Source organism: Euphorbia lathyris, chromosome 3 (assembly GCF_963576675.1).
Source record: "Euphorbia lathyris chromosome 3, ddEupLath1.1, whole genome shotgun sequence".
NCBI classification, from domain to species: domain Eukaryota; kingdom Viridiplantae; phylum Streptophyta; class Magnoliopsida; order Malpighiales; family Euphorbiaceae; genus Euphorbia; species Euphorbia lathyris.
In genome coordinates this window covers 111,556,201-111,560,874 of record NC_088912.1, presented here as the reverse complement: position 1 = coordinate 111,560,874, position 4,674 = coordinate 111,556,201, and the positions used below count along the sequence as shown (strand labels likewise).

General features: G+C 42.8%; 1 non-coding gene across 1 annotated transcript; it reads left to right on the top strand.

The window, feature by feature from the left end:
- Window positions 1-1,180: 1,180 nt before the first annotated feature.
- On the top strand, window positions 1,181-1,253 carry TRNAK-UUU (transfer RNA lysine (anticodon UUU)). Its single transcript has one exon. It is a non-coding gene; the product is annotated as a tRNA-Lys (tRNA).
- The last annotated feature ends 3,421 nt before the right edge of the window (window positions 1,254-4,674 follow it).

Genomic DNA, 4,674 nt, shown 5'->3' with positions numbered 1-4,674 from the left:
ATCGAACTGCACTCATGCCTCTCCTGCATCAAGTTGCCCCCCCCTATGTAGTGATTCTATCAATCATGTACGTAGGTAGGCCCTCCATTCTGATTGGTATATCATGAAAAAAGAAAGCCATTTGCACCAGGCGCACTGCTGCCCAGATGTCTTTCTAAGTCAACTAATGGTGACCCGCCGAAGACTGGAGCCTCGTAACATGTTGACGAAGACCTACGAACTGAGGGTTCCATCAGTAGAGGGTACGACTTTGCCTCCCCGGAAGAACCCCGCTCTCTAGCCGACTGATGCCGTTGATCATATAACTGAGAGGGAACGTGTCCACACACATTAGAGGTGAACGATCAGAGATGTCCTCTAATCACCACGATGAGGCTGGTCTGCTCCCTTTTTTAGTAGACTCCGCTATGAATATTCATGAAGAAATGAATGTCGGGCCCTTTCTTTCACTGCTAACCCTCTTAATGCTGATACTTTCTGTTTCGTCGATCCCCAAGCTTGTGGTCCTCCTTTGAGTGTGGGTTCAATTGGATGAATCCGTCAAGTCAAGGTCAACGTATGTAGCAGCAAGGATGGTGCATCGCCTATTTTTTTTCTCGTTCTTGCTCGGGAGCCAAAACCCGCCTGATACCTACTGTACTGGACCTTCGACTAGGCATTCTACCCTTGTCAAATCGGAACCAACCACCACTGCATTGCGCTCGAACAGTTGAGCGGCCGCCGGCCGGCAACTTCCGTACACAGATATAGATTCATTCTTCGTACCTGGTCCAACATCACAACCCTTCGCGGGTTGGTCAAAAGTCAGTCTTGTTTGGTAAGATGGAATTGGACAAAGAAAAGAGAGAGAGTGCTCGACCGGAACAACGGGCAACAAAGACCGTAATTACATAGAAAACAGCTCCTCCCCTTATTCGTCTTTAAGGCTTTAAGGCGAACCGAACCGTATGGCGTCTGGAAAGAAAGAGACCTCACCTTCTCGTAGATGGTGTCAGTAAGAGCCAGTTTTTTATCCCCCGTTGACCTTCTTTTTTAGATAGAATCTTCAATGAGTGGAAAGAAGCAACCTTACAAAGAAAGGTGCTTGTTGAGTAAGGCCGAGAGCCCAAGCCCCTTTTGAGAAGAAGAGGGGCTGCCCTCTTTTCCGCACCAATCCTTATTTACTACTACATCTTTTTGGGGGTGTATAGCTCAGTTGGTAGAGCATTGGGCTTTTAACCTAATGGTCGCAGGTTCAAGTCCTGCTATACCCAAATCTACCTTACACTATAGCAAGATTTTTAGAGTCCTAAGTTTTTCGTGGGCGTGGTCTTAGTCTAAAACATCATCGTTATTTACATCCTTATTTGGTGCGTAGGGTGACGTCTTTTCAAATGAGTGATTGTTCTAGTTCAACTATGATTGTAGTTTACTCTAGATCTAATGAGTTTTGTTGACGACCTCGCGTACCCATTTTCTATAGGCAGGCTGTTGATGGGAATTGCATTTCCATGGTTGAGATTTGATTCAACCATGTCAGCCATACCCTGAACTTGGTTAACCGGAACACCATAGTGAAAAGTTGTGCGTAGGGGTGGTTATAGAGAATAGAATATATTCTATATATTCTATTCTTATTATATAGTGAAAAAAAGTTCCTCTAAGCTCTTTGAATCAGCGTAGGGTGGGTATACATAATTAGAAAACAAACATCATTATTCTTTTGAATAATTGTCACTTACTTCTTTCATAAAGAAGGTTCGTAGGCGGGTATAGAATGGATTTCCTACTTCTGGGCGTAGGGTGACTTCTTTTTACTTTTTGTTCAACTATGATTGGTAGTAAACCTCAAGTTTTACACTTTTAGCTACGAGCATCACTTGGTATTTATTATTAATAATGTCAAACTTGAGAGGCTTAGTAAGAATATCTGCAATTTGATCATGCGACTTCACATACTTGAGTTGCACCTCCTTGTTTGCAATACAACCTCTAAGAAAATGATATCGTGTGTCAATGTGCTTGCTTCGGTTATAGAATACTGGATTCTTTGCCAAATCAGCACTTGCTTCCTTCTGTGCCATTTTCAGCTCCTTTATTAAATTTCTAAGCCAGATTGCATGACAAGCACACGATGTGGCAGTAACATATTCAACTTCACATGTGGAGAGCGTCACAATCGTTTCTTGGAAAAAAATGTAAAATATTTCTAAGATAGAAAACAAAGCCAGTAGTACTTTTTATATCATCCAAGTCTCCAGCCCAATCACTATCACAACAACCCAACTTATTAGAGATTGAATAGAATAACCCGTAATCAAGCAAGTGGACCCTTACCCTTGATATAGCGTAGCGGAGAATCCTCTTGGTTGGCTGTCTTCAAATGAGTCATGGTAGATGTCTCCATGAAGCGACTAACTAGCCCAACTCCAAAGAGAAGATATGGCCGTCAAATATTGTAAACTTCCAACTAGGCTCTTGAATAGCGTTGGATCAACCCAACCTGTTCTCCATTTTCATGCTTTGACAGCTGCCTGTGATAGGAAAAAGAAAACTTGATCAGATAGTTCGTGCGGGGCATTTCCCACCTCATCTTTGATCTTTCCCTTATCGTGTAGGTCAAGCTAGAAAAGCATCATTGGACCGACAGCTGACAAGCAAACCTTACATTCTTATGTCTACATCGCTTCTCTCTTTCTCACCTCACATTGACCAGAAAAAGGTTGAGAATGAGCATCCCATGGAACAGCCATAGCTTTCACCTTCCTTCTAGCAGTCAGCTATGGAACTCAGGCAGCAAAGGTTCGAGCAGGATGGCGGTTAGTCTTTCTCCTCTCTTTCGGGTGGGCAGCGGGAATAGCTCTTCTAGCATGGATTGACCAGAGACTGGGAGTAATCATCATCTATGTCCATAGTAGTCATCCAGCTGGAAAGACCACTTAGCGTAGTGGAATAGGAAATAGAATAGAGCATCGAGCATAGCTTTCATGTCACCAGCAATCCATTTTTCGTTTATTGGGAGACTTAAAAAGCTTTGTCAAGCATACATGATTGTCACGTCGATCGACAGTTGAGAAATCCTATCTTCGGGGCCCTCACTTTAGGGCTATCTTTCACCGTTGACAGACATGGTTCAACGTGATAGGTATGTTTCCTCAAGAAATAGATGACTCAATTCTATCTGGTATGGGAAAGGAGAACTCCATTTTACTTGGCAGGTTGACTACTGCTGCGGGCGAGCAACTTTATAATATAAGTGGACTACTACTACAGGTATTCGGACTGATTAACTTATCAGTACAGATCTGCTTTTCTTATCTTCTATGCCGTAAAGGGCCCAATCACTAACCAGGAGGTGGTGTTCATCAAGCCCTCTCTGTAATAAGAGATGCGCTAGCTAGGATCTAGACTTAGACAGTAAGAAGTCTCATAGTGCTCATGTGGTACCTAAGGTAGGTATCTCGTGAGTAAGATTCCCCTCTGAGAGAAAGTAAACTGAAATGAAAGAAGACTTATCCAAGAGTGAGGAAAAGGAACCTTGTAACCTCCTTTCCTTCTCTTATGATATTTCTTAGTAGCAATCGGTGATTAGAGCATTTCCTATTTCTTTATGCTCGTTGGGACTCCATTTGGGCTTTTTTTCTTTCGGGACAACTCTCACTGGAACACTCGCTGTAACAAGGGATGAAAGGACTTCACATGAATCGCTTTAGATAGCTCCAACTAAGGGGAAGCACCGATTAGAATAGCCCAGCCCGATAGAGCTAGCCCGGAAAGTTTTTGCTGCTGCCTTTCCTAAGAAAGAGGGGTGAGGTATGAGAGACTTCCACAGGTTTTGGCTTGGCTTTGGGTGACATCTAAGGCTACTTCGGAGAATGGGGAATGTCTGTTCTTCGGTCTTCCTTCTCTATTCCCTCTTTCGAAGACGATGAGCAACCTTACTTTGCTTCCTCTTCTGTTGTGCAGTAAATGCATGCAGCTATGAAAGTGGTTGACAGGTTCTCTGGTGCACTTTATTCCATGCAATAAGACCTCAGATGCATCACATGTGGCACGCTTGTTTTTTAGGGAAGGGAAGTGATTTGCATCTTCCCATCTTATTAGGTGCTGGTGGAATAATGGAATAGAGTCAAACTTAGTGGCCTGTAGAGTCAGCTGTATCGGCCAGGCTGTGGAGCCCTGCTTTCATTTCTAAAGTAAAAAATTCTTTGAAGTAGGGCCGTGACTTCTGAGTAAAAGTCTTACTCATCATTGCTCTCGTCATCTGCTTCTGGGCCAGACAGTGAGATTACTGACGGCCTCCTCCTTTCCAGTACACTTTCTATAGTCTGTCTGTGTGTCAATCTCGGTGATGATGGGGCTAGCTTGGCTTGGCTGATGCTTTCTTAAAACCACCAATATAAGCATAATATGGATATGGAGCCGAATAGAGAAGATTTAAGGGCTGTGGAAAAGAAAGAAAATGAGACATTCAAGGAGTATGCACAAAAATGAAGAGATAAAGCTGCTCAAGTAATTCCACCTTTAACTGAAAAAGAAAAATCCCTAACCTTAAAGCCTTTAAATAATGGATCTAATAGGGTCTTGATCACAAGTCATTTGAGAGTTGAACACAAAAATTTTCCTCCAATGCCATAGACTCCCAATTGTGATACCAAAAATGGAACTTCAATCATATTTTTGTAAATAGACCAA